Genomic DNA, 12,551 nt, shown 5'->3' with positions numbered 1-12,551 from the left:
TTAATAGCTGTACCGCCCTCAATCACTGCCTGCAACAGTCCAAGCACCCTCCTGCCAGGGGTTCGCTGACCCCTCTGCCTCGCTGTAAGGAGAAAGTGGCGGATCACAACGTGTGCCATGCAACTCAGCACTGTGACTCTTGGGATCTGGCCAGCACAGGCGCATTTGACACCGCAGGTAGAACTCAACAAAGGTCTCTCTACCTCCCAGCTCCTGGGTACGCTCGTATGCACACGCACCTGCACCGCCAATCATCCGGCCCTCACCCTCGGTGGTTTACCCCCTACCCAATCTCTGCAAAGGTCAGCCGAGGACACCCCATGATCTTCCTTGAATCCGACTCCAGAATGTCACTCTGCCTCAAGTCCTGGTGTCCTGGCTGCCCATTGCTCCTTCCACTATCGGTCCTTTAGGACCGCTGAGGACGCCAGCTGGTTGGCTCTCTCCTTATCTCAAGCGACAGTAGGGCAGTGGGGAACTGCACCTCGCGCATGGTGCCCGGTTCTCCCACTTGAGGTGTGGTCTTCGCCTCTGCCACCCCTTACCTTGCTCCCTTGGTGCAGATCTGGGAGGCGGGGGCGACCGGCAGGTCAGTGACCGAGTAGGACTAGGATTCTCCGCCCAGGAGGAGGAAGAGGCCGAGGAGAGAAGGGGCGTGGCCGGAGGGAGGAAAGAAAGGCTTTGTGTGCCTCCGCCCTGCCCCTCTGAAGATCTCCTCTGGGGTCCCCTCCCAGCTTCTCTGGGACCCAGTCGGGGCGAGCTGATTGGAGTTGAAGAACAAGGCGCCTGCGCGACCCCTGGTCCCGCCCACCCTCGGGCAATCGCCGGGTTACCAGGAACTTTCAAACTGGGGCGTTTGGATTGGGAATCGAAAAGTTTACCTAACCCGGAGCAAACTTGTCTGGACCCGCCCTGAACCTCCTCCGCTCCACCCGGTTCCCTCTGCGCCCGTCTCCACTGCCAGAGTTTGTTTCTGGGAGGTTTCCCCTTTCTCCTTTTTTCCTCAGATGCGTGCAAGCTTTAGACCGACTTCGGATCCGGGGAAGGGGCCGCGCAGGCTGGAGAAGTCCAGCTGAGAGGAGATGGGGAGTTGGTTGGTGGTGGAGGTGGTGGTGGTGGGGTAGTGGTGGCGGGGGCGGGGGGCGTGAGGCGCGGTCCACACCCTGGGGTCGGCGATGGCGTGGCTGCTGGGGTTTGCACGCGTGCTGCCGCAGGGCACCAGTCAGGGAGGTGGGATGGGGTTGGTCCTACTCTCCAAAGTCTAACCTTCGCAGGAAGGAAGGGAAGGAGCGGTGTGGGAAACGGAGGCCCTGTAAGCTGAGCTGGCAATTACCTAAGTGGCCGGTGTCACAAAGAGAGTCTTAAGGGTGTTCAAAGAGACCCTTGTTTTGCCCAGAATTGGAAAAGGAATAGAGACCTTATCTTTGTATGTGCTTACTTCCCACCTAAGGCAGAGAACAGAGGCTTGTGAAAGCAGGTTTCTAAATTAAAAGCGAAAACAAACCAAAACGTACTTATCACTCAGTACCAGCAGCCCTGCACCAGCAAAACCTAAGCCATCAACTGCACTTCTCTTTGTGTGCCGAATAGCCTGCTTAATAATTTAGTAGTAGCTATGCATCCGGCTGGGTTCTAAGCTTGAGATGTATTGGAGAAGAAATAATCTTCCCTCCTCTGGTGGCTGTGACATGCAGAGGGATAAGGATGGACTGGCAGAAGGGAAGCAGCGCACACCACAGGCAAATTACTGGGACATTAGACTAGATAGCGATGAAGGTAAAAAAGGATAGATATAGCTGGAGCCCTCGTGTGTGTGTGTGTGTGTGTGTGTGTGTGTGTGTGTGTGTGTGTGTGTCCCAGGTTATAGAATGAAATCGTGTTGGGCTGTGGAAGACTCCTCCTGCAGGTGGTCTTGGGAAAATAAGATGAGAGGGAGTTTAGCAAGTATCTGGGGGGGGGGGCGGGGGACGGTGGAGGGGCATAGACTCTGAGGGGAAAGATAGAAATTTGTGCGGATTTGAGCAGTGAGTTCCACGATCTGCTGTAGCCCGAAACCCCAGTGTAGAAGCAGAGAAGAAAACGAGAGAGAGAGACAGACAGACAGACAGACAGACACACAGAGAGAGGCGGAGAGAGAGAGACAGAGAGAGACAGAGAGAGATAGATACAGAGAGACAGAGAGAGCCAGGTGGCACAGAGCAGGCTCACAGCCCTGCAGAGGCACTTGGAATCCCACCGATTTTGAAGGGACCACTGACAGTTCCTAAGCTGGATATGTGAACACAGAGTGATGGTGCTCCTGCCCGTTTTCTCCAGCTCATTGAACCTAAGAGGATGCACCTTAGTAGACAGTGGGCCCCAGATTAGTGTTGGCCTTCACCCTTTTCTTCTGATTCTTTCATCTTACCTGCCTACAAAATTCCTTGGACACTGCTTCATGAACCACCCTTGTCTTCAGTCTCTTCAGAAAATTGGAGTCCATTTTGTCCTACTCTTCCCTCAATCTGGAAAATGTCTTAGTGTTGGGATCCATCTGTGGAGTCCCTACAGAGGAAATTCTAAATGGACCACTGCCAACATATACTTCTTTAGCATATTTCAAGATGGCTGTTCAAAGGGGCTGTAGACCTGGGATAACTCTGAAAAGCTATGCTTTGTGGGTAACTCACACCTGTAATGAAGGCATAGAGTAGTTGCAAAGGAGCTTTTCACTGCAAGAGGGAGACCGGGGTGACACCTGGCCCAGAGCAGCTTTCTGGTGACTGTCACTTGGGGGAATTTACTTCCCTGTCAGAGAAACTAACATCCTTAAGTGCAGATAGCTCTCTTCTTTACAGTAACCTCAAGCTTCCATCTCTACTGGCCAAGAATGCTGTTCTAGCCCCCGCTGCCCAGCCCCCTTATTTTGAGTCTTGCCCTTAGCAGATGGCTCCTGTTTCTACACATTAGTAAATTCATATGCATTTTCTTATCAGCATGTTTATCACTAGTTAGTTTTGTGGGTCAAAACTGCTGAAGCTTCAGAGAGAAAAGAGAACACAAGACTTCCCTGCACTGTCACGCTCTAAATACCAGTGTAAGTACTGAGGCTCTAGTAATAAATCTGACTACACCGTGTTATTAGGATTCATGTCCACAGTATGAGGGGATATTATAAGTGACAGAAATGGAAGTCCCGGGGGATGGAGAGATGGTTCAGTGGTTAAGAGCACTATCTACTCTTCCAAAGGTCCTGAGTTCAATTGCCAGCAACCATATAGTGGCTCACAACCATCTGTAAAGGGATCTGATGCCCTCTTCTGGTGTGTCTGGAAACAGTTACAGTATACACATATAAATAATATAAATCTTTAAAAAAAGAAGAAAGAAAGAAATGGAAGTCCCCCAGGGTAGAGCAGTGTGATGCCTGGCTTTGGTCCTTCTCATGCATTTGCTTCTTGTTTGACAGATTTGACTTCCCACCCAGTGGCCTGTGGACTGGAGTGGCTACTCCTCTCAATGCATATTCCCAGGTCACGGTCATCAGCAGGGAACCAGCTAGCCAAGAAGTCATTTCTAATATTGTTGGTGTCCCTTTGACTTGACCAAGCAGCCTTAGGTCCAGAAGTGCCATCCAGACTGACACCACAACATTGTTTCTTTTCCTCGTGTAACAGGCCAGGTAGAGATGAACGTCGTGGGCTCATAAAATGCCTGGAGGGAAAAAGTTTGCTTAAGCTGAATAATAATAATAATAATGGAGTAATTGTTTAATTGTCTATGATGATAAAGGGTGACATATAAACTTGCTAACTATTCTTATTCTTCATTCTTTGCTCTGTACACCCTCAGGAGACAGATAGAGATTGACTGAGGAAAGGAGCTGCTTCAGCTAGTCTGAACTAACCAAGTTAGAGTCAGTCGCTGGGGCCCACATCTATAATCCCAACCTGTAGGAGGCAGACAGCTGGGTCTGTGTGAGTTCCAAGCTACCCTGATCTACATAGCAAGTTCCAGGCTTTCCAAGCCTAAGAGAGAGTCCAAGGCCAGCCAGGCCTACATAGTGAGGCCCTGTCTCAAAAACTAGGGCAGGGGAGATAGCTCAGTGGGTAAAGTGTTTGCCATTCAAGCATGAGAACCTGAATCCCACGCTGGGGAGACAGAGACAGGAGGATGTCTGGAACTCTGGTCAATATGTTCTGACATTTTTTCTTCGACTTTTATCCTGGCATCTTCATGTCTTGTTACACAATGCATACTTGATTTTTGTGTACCATAACCTTGGACAAAGATCATATCATGACCCCTGCTTTCAGTCACCTGATAAAATTTGTCTGTCCTATTTTGACGTTCTCTGAATCATTTTATGCTAGATAAGTCCTGTAGAAGGAATAAACTTTGTAGTTATTTTTCTATTTTATGTGTATGTGTATGGGTATTTTATAAATGTTTTAGAAATTGTTATTGCTTTATGTAGATAGGTGTTTGGCCTGCTTATATGTTTGCACCATGTGTGATCCTGGCATTCTCAGAGGCCAGAAGAGGTCACGAGATGCCCTGGACCCAGAGTTACTGATGGTTGTGAATTGCTGTATGTTTGCTGAAAATCTAACCCAGATCCTCTAGGAGAGTAGCCAGTGCTCCCAACCACTGAGGACTTTTGTCTGAACGCCTGAGTGAGTTTATGGAAATGGGGATAATCTCGAGGGGATGGCAAACAGAATCTTGGTTATCATCACTTGATCTGCCAAACACGGCCACCAGAATAAAAATACAATCTTCCCTTGTGCAATGTGGAATTTAGCTGCTGGTGTGTCCTACGCTTACAGCCAAGCACAACCTTCATATTCTGTCTATCTAGTCTTTGTTTACATCTAGGGTTGTGGGCCCCAGTCTGCTCTGCCATTGGGCATAGTTGCTTGGAGAGGCGGAATGCAGGGAGTTTGACTGTGCTTATCTCTCATGCAGCCCACCGCTGTAGGGAAGGACTGTGATACCCCTCTGGGGGTGGGAAAGTACAGTCTGAGGTGTGGGAAAGCCAGAGTTGGTTGGGAGTCCCTGGGCCTGCAACGAGGCTGGGGCCGTGGGGTTCTCAAGCTCTTGGACATCCAGGCACCATTGGAAGTCACAGAGGAGCCTGGATGTCCAAGAGCAAAGAAGGAAGTTGGGGCCCCAGGGCTAGAAGCACAGAGAAGCTTTCTCTGGGAGATTAGGCTGCAGCTGTATAGGTGGAGGCCTTCTCCGTGGCTCCCAATGGCAAATGTCAATAAAAAGGTTCTAAACAGTTTATTGTCATGGTGGGAAGTAGATATATAAAATCATACCCCACTTCTCAAGGTGGGCCTGAGATTGAATACATTTTGTAGGGAGGAATGTAGAGAGGGGAGCTTATTCGTTATTCCCTCCAGGCCTCTAGGTACCTCATTAGTATAGAGAGAGAACCTATATGTTCTTTTATGTGAGAAACACGACATGTATTCTCAGTCAGGAGTCTGACAGGGAGTCAGCTGGGAGTCACCTCAGCCTCAGGTGTGTGCCCACTGAGTCACCAGGTCTCGGCCTACTCTATCTTACCAAACTTCCTGTCATGGTTTTACATCCCACATTCATGTGCACTAAGCGTTTGGATACAAATTCCATTAGTGAATCGTTATTTTTAGGCAACATGACTCATTTTTCAAGAACTGTACCAATTCTATTTATAACAATTTGATTTAATTCTGTTTCAGCTTGTCTCGTTTTTCCTTCACAGAACAGTCATGTCTTTGCCGTGCGTGATGTTTTGCTGTTTCATTAGACTCTAACTTAAAATAATTCTCCCTAACAGGACATGAAGGACTTGAATATTCTATGTGTTTGTGTTTCTGAGAAAAATCTAATCTCGTTAAACATAAATTGTATGGAATTGTCATTGTCAGTTGTGGACTGTGACAGTGGCCCTCAGCATTCCTGTGTACACATGACTGTCACTTTTCCCACCCAGAGGCCGGTTGTTCTCACCTCCACTTAACTCTAGTCCAAAATCTGCCTTGTTTGACCAAAAGAATAGGCAAAGGTAACGTGGAACTGTTCGTTGCCTTAGGATTTTCTGCATTCCCATTGTTTGCTTCATGGGTCCAATGCTAGGTAAAGTCTTGAGATATTTTGACAGTTGGTCTCCACAGTCCACAGTCCACTTGGTGAGACTTCAAATGATTTAGGAAACACCTAAGTGCATGTGAGAGTGTTTTTGTTTGACAGGACTAGGACCCTCCCTGATTGGTTCGCACAATTCCACATCCCAGACTGAATAACGAGGAAAATGAGGGAAATGAGCTGGGTACCAGCATTCATCTCTCTGTCCCTCTTGACTGTGGATGCAGTGACCAGCAAGTTCATGTGTCTGCCATGACTTTCCTGCTGTGATGGATGGTATCCCTTCTTAAACAATTAGCCAGATTATCTATTTCTTATTTAAGCTGTGTTTGTCATGCACTCAGTCACAGTGATGAGAAAAGTCACTAAAAGAGACAGGCTACTGAACTGTGAGCCTGTGTGCGGAAAGAAAACCCTGGACAGTTTCCAGCCAGTCAACCAAAGGCTCAACCGTCTTGGGTCCAAACCAACTGAGCTTCCAGATGAATTCAGGTACAGCAGTGACTTCAGCTGTCACCACCTTGGGTAGAAGAGTCACCAGCTGAACCCTTCAATCCTACAAAATGACAAAAACCGAGCAGGGGTTGTTTTAAGGCACTGAAATCCAGAGTTGTACACAGCAATATCACGGACATAGTTACTTTTCAGAGCCCTGTAGACATCGCTTCATCATGGCTGTCATTTGGAAAGGATTTGATTGTATCCACTAAAGATTCGTGTTTGGAGTCTTGGGCTTCCCAGGAGCAATGTGGGGCAATGGGTTCTAGAACCTTCAAGAGATGGAGCATAGTGAGACTCCATCCCTCCAAGGGAAATAAGAGATTCTCTTTTTTTTGTTGAGTTCTGTGGGAATGAGATGAATGGCTTATCTTATGATTTCCTACCTCATCACAGGCCCAGAGAAAACACCACTTTCCATCTAGAGGCAGGAGCCAATGAACCCTTTTATCTGCATAATTACTTCAAGCACTTTGGTAGACTGATGGTCTGAAGCCCCATCCTCGTGGAAACCATAGTAGTTTTTTTTAAAATAAAGGCTGTCATCTCACTCAGTGGATTTACCATACATAAATGATTTACAGAGTACATTTTAAAAACCCCACAAAGGTTCAGATATCATTATTTGGCTTTTATAAAAATGTATTGATGAAGTGTACAGGAGACTGGACCTTTCATCTTTCCATCAAGAAGAGCAGAGGGGCTTATGAGGCTGTGCCCCTCTCTGAGAATCTAGAAGCAGTTGCTGAGGGAAGAAGAGATATTTTCGTCAGTGGTGTGGCCACTGATAGCCCATGTCCCTTTAAGCAACTTTAATGCAACTCACTGGGACACACACACACACACACACACACACACACACACACTTTGCTGACCCCCTACATTGGGGTCATTTTTCCTATTCCTCCTTTCTCTCTCTCTCTTTTTTTTTTCAGGGCTTCAGAGTTTCTTTGATGCTAGGCAGATGTTCTGGCATGGAGCCACTCCTGGGACCCACACATAATTCTTAGGTGATGTCACTAAGACTTTATTAGGTGTCTTAACTTCCTCACTGACTGTTGTCCAGCCTGCCCCAATCTGCCCCCAGCTCTGCACTGCAATGGCTTCCATTGACACCACTGTTGTCCAGGTTATGGCCAATTCCTTGCCTCGTTTTGCTCCCCACTTATCATTTCTCCAACCTTATTATGTTCTGTTTTCTCTTGGCTTCTAGGCCACCACCATGCTCTGTGGATCTGTTCCTGCCTCCTAGGGTGCTCTTTATTCTCCTTTGCTGGGTCTACCTCTGCCACCAGACTGGAGCTGCCACCTCTTTTCCTCCCCTGCTCTACTACCCTCTGTACATACTCTTTCTGGTGAATGTCCTTCTCCATGTGACTTTAAATGCCTCCTCTACACACAATCACAAATCTATTACCCTAGCCTTGACCTCGCTGCTGAACACCAAATCTCCACATCTGATTATCATCTTTCAGCTGCACACTTGGAAACATGGCCTCTGTTTTAATGTTTTCTCTTCAAACTGATTGTCCTTCAGGCTTCCTTGGCATTTGTCTTAATTTTCTGCCTTTGGTTCATGAACAACACATCAGTAGCATCAGCCTGTTGTCCCTACACAATATATAACGAATCTTCTGTTCTCCATACCCACTGCCACCTACCTAAGTCAAGCCATCAAGAATGTTCATCATCTCCAATCCCCAGCCTTAATCCCACTCCCTCTCTCTACCCCCACCCCCTGCAACCACCATAGAGAGGCTCTCTGATTGGAATATTGTGGCTACTCCTGTTTCCAATTGGTCATGTTCCATACAGTTAGCAGATGATATACTCAGAAGAGAAATCTCATCAGGTCACTTGCTGCTCAAGAAATCCTCATGATCCACATAGCCCCCATGCTCTGGCCCATGCCTCCTCTTTAACTTCATCCCTGCCACCCTTCCCCTCACCATTCTGCTTCTTCCTTCTGTCTTCCTTCCTCGTTCCTTGAGCAGTCCAAGAAACTTTCAGCTGTTTCTTCTGGGTTAAATCTCCCACTCCCTGCACAATGTGTCTGAGCATCTTCCAGGGATGCCATGGTGAAGACATGATAGGCTCACATGTGTTTGTTTTCACATCCTCTCTGTTCAGTGATGCTTTGATGACTTATAAGCTTCTAATATCCTAGTCACAGTTCTCTCATACTTTGGAAATGTTGTCCTGTTGGCCTCTTTAGCCAAACATCAGGGTTGAGGAGCATGGGGTCACTGCGATCTGCTTTGGTAATCTAGAAGCTCTTGAGAAGCAGCCTCCTTAAGGACCTCTGAACTCCTCTCCAGACTCACTTCTCAGCTCATGTGGCCATTGGCAGAACTTAATTCTTTGGGGCTGTGTGACTGAGGCTGTGGCTCTTTGGAAGTAAATGAAGCCAAATTAAATGAGTTTAAGCAAAGGGTGGGGATCCAGAGCTTCCATAGCAAGGGGGCACTTGTTGTTTTTTTTTCAGATGCTCCTATACAGGCAGTGGACTTAAAAGGCTTCATAGTGGAAGAAAGGAAGAACCCCTATGCAAGAGCCAGCCATGGCGGAGCAGGTTGCGATCCTAGCACTGAGGAGGTGGAGTCAGGCAGAGGCTCTCTGCTAGTTTATATTGGGTGAGCCTTGGCCAGTGAGAGGCACTGTGCTGAGGAAAGACACTTGAGGTTGGTCTCTGGCCTCCACATATGCCTGCATATACAAGCACATTCCGGCCCCCAAACTTCGGGTACTCATTTCTAAATTAATATCACTATTAAGTGAATAGTGGTGGCTAGAAACCCAGGAACAGTGCTGCTTTTTTTCCTGGAAGCTGAAAACATGAAGATTATTCTTCATGGGAAGATCATGTTTCCTGTTTTCAGAATGTTTTTCCAAACAAGCATGAAATTTCCCCCTTGTTAGCATGGCTTGTGTGTTAGCATTTTGCTTTCATGAACAGTATTAAGAAAATGATATTCACAATCTCTGCCCGGTAAGTCAGTTTGAGTTTGTAGCCTAGTCTCCAAACATGGCTTTGGTTTCAGCTGTGAGGTCACTGTAGATGGGGGTTGCCAAAGGCTTTCTGCATGGAGAAACTGATGCATGGGCTGGGGAGCAAGAAGAAGGTCTCACAAGACTGGGAGACACACAGCGAGGCCAAAGGTGAAGAAGAGATCTGCACATCACGGTGTGATGAACAGTAGACAACAACACTCAAGGGATACAGAGGAGAGGGCTTGAGGGAGGCCAAACACTTTCTAACTACCTTAGTGATAGATTGTTCTTCCTTCCTATTATCTCCATCACCTACATATTTAATTTTATGGGTCTTCCTGCCCTACAATCCAGATAACCTTTTCTAGACCGTGTTCCCAGTTGACTCTGAGCACACGGTTAAATCACATTACCACTACGTCAGGGGCTGTTTACTAGAAAGTCTTGGAGTCACCTGGGATTCTTCTCGGTGAATTGTCATTATTGCCATGATTCCTAAGTCAGTGTATCAGCAAAGCCCAAAGCATTCTTTTCTGGCTTATTTTAAATTTTCCAAAACCATGACCTGTGTTTTAAGCCTTTTTTTTCCTTAGCTTGTTCTATGTTTGAACTCTATGTTTTTAAAAAGAGAGCTGAAAACATCTAACTGCTTCTCCTTTCCCTCTCTCCTTCCTTTCTCTCTGTCCTTTTCTCCTTTCCCTTCCTTATCCCTCTCCTGTTTCTCCCTCCTTTTCTCATTCTCTCCTTCTTTCTCCCCCTTCTTCCATGTTTATGTTCTTCCCTCACGTCTTTCCCTCGTTTCTTTGATAGAACATATTACTTCCTTTAAAAAAATTTTTTTTATTGCTAATAGAGGATATTTATTAGTAAAGATTTTCAAAAGGGGCTTTTTCTTTTCATTACCCTGCTTGCAGAGGTCCAGTTTCTCGATGAATACACACGTTCAGAGACTTCTCTGTGTCTCAGATCAGCTTCATTCTAGAACTGTTAGGAACTTGGTTAGGGCTCCCCCTTTCTTCTATGTATTTTTCTTTATTCATTTTCTCCTAGAAAGGCCTCTGAGAAGCAAGTCCAGCGCTCCAGTTACGTTGCAAGGTGATTCCGATTAACAATGGTGCTTTATATATTTCAGATCATTGAGAAGAGGGATTTTGACTGTTTTACCACAAAGAGTAAGGATGTAGTAATTACAGCGATTTCGTTATTTCTGTGTATATACATTGGAACATGTATTCTGTAAATGTACAGTTATGTTGAGTAAACTTTCTTAAAGATTTATTTATTTTATATATGTGAATAACATTGTCATTGTCTTCAGGCACACAAGAAGAGGGCACTGGACTCAATTGCACATGGTTGTGAGTCCCCATGTGGTTGCTGGGAATTGAACTCAGGACCTCTATAAGAGTGGTCAGTGCTCTTAACCGCTGAGTCATCTCTCTAGCCTGACTAAACTTATTAAAATGCTATATAAAAATGTTCCTGAACAGGGGGCAAAACACTTCTAGAGGGCTCACTTTCAGAGTCTATGCATATCTAAAACAAAATTGTTTTGCCCCCATGTTTGATAGATAATTCAGCTAACTGACATTCTGCTTCAAAAATACTTTTCATCTTAATTGGAAGGCTCTGCCCACCCCCCATGAGCGTGTGGTGCAGTCCTGAGTGAATGTGTTTGGCTGACATGAGCACAGCCATGTCAAAGATGCTAATGCTTCAGAGCCATGGGAAGGGAAAGGCTTTCCCTGGGTCAGTCCATAGGAATTTCAGGGCCTACAGGAGCGATGAGGCCTTCCCCTAGTCCCAACACAGATGTTGACAGTGTGTGCAGCAAGTGTCAAGCATGGTTGCCTCCCTGCAGAGGACTACAACCTGAGTCTGCTCCCCTACACAGATCCCCTACTGAAATTAGCTTACCTGCCCCCTCTTTCTGTATATAATTAACTTTCTAGGTTTCTGGACTGCTGGCGCCTGGCTGTCAGAATGCAGAGCCCACCCAACCTCAGCTTTTCTCAATGCATGTCTGCCATCTCTTCATTTCCCAGCTAGATCAGCCTTAAAGCTGTGCAGGTCTCAGGGCTGAGGGAAATAGCTGACATGGGTCTGGAGTTCCTTCTAATGGCTCTCATTTCTTTTCCTGGTGAAAGGTTTCTTCATTCTCCCAGTTTGAAGAGTCAATGGAATATGTCTGGCCAGGTCTCTCTCCCACTGCTTTGTTGTCCTGCCCGATCAATCTCTTCCCATCTGGGTCTTCACTGGGTTTAACTCTAGGTTCAAATGGCCCAGGAGGCTGCCACAGACCTTTTACCTCTAACAGATTACTTCTTGCAGCTCTTCATTTTAAGGGATATGGGGGATGGTAGGAAGATAGAGCAAACTCATACAATTAGCCACTGACCACTCCTCCAGCCCCATACAGCAGATTGTTTTCCCTCACAAAGTCCACCATCAAAGAGGGCCTGTGCCTTCTTAGGCTCTGAGTGTCCCATCCTTCTTCTTTACTGACAGCCTTCAGCATGTGGATGCCTGACGCCAATCTACCTCCACAGTGGCTTGGCCACTGTGGCTGAGTCTAGGGCCACATTTCTTTTCCTCATAAGTAAGTACTCCAATTGCTAGACTAGGAAATGCCCAAATCTCAGATGATATCATCTTAACTTGATCATGTCTGCAAGACCCAATTTCCAAATAAGGTCACCTAGGAGAGAATTCTGAGATATCCTAAATCACAGTACAGGGCTGACTCGAGAGGAAGGACATCTCCCAGACAAGCAGTGACCAGGTAAATGGACAAAGGAAAAGTCTGTCCCACATTCTTCCCTCATGAAGATGACCTGTCAAGACCAAATTGCAATCTTTGAATCAGCCAACCAAAGATCAGTGGTGTCTTCTCTTCATGTCCCAGGACGTTGTAAGCCTCTGAATCCCTATTTGGTGTGGGTTAGTGG

General features: G+C 46.5%; 1 protein-coding gene across 1 annotated transcript in view; it reads right to left on the bottom strand.

Annotated features, from left to right (window-relative positions):
• The window catches only part of Rin2 (Ras and Rab interactor 2), a 206,732-nt gene extending 205,988 nt beyond the window's left edge, over positions 1-744 (bottom strand). The window contains exon 1 of the mRNA XM_029472237.1: positions 546-744. The gene's annotated coding sequence lies outside the window, so the exon portion shown is untranslated. The remainder of the gene's footprint in view (positions 1-545) is intronic.
• Positions 745-12,551: the final 11,807 nt, after the last annotated feature.

The sequence above is a fragment of the Mus caroli genome, chromosome 2, assembly GCF_900094665.2.
Source record: "Mus caroli chromosome 2, CAROLI_EIJ_v1.1, whole genome shotgun sequence".
In the NCBI taxonomy this organism is placed as follows: domain Eukaryota; kingdom Metazoa; phylum Chordata; class Mammalia; order Rodentia; family Muridae; genus Mus; species Mus caroli.
This window is presented reverse-complemented; position numbering and strand designations above follow the sequence as displayed.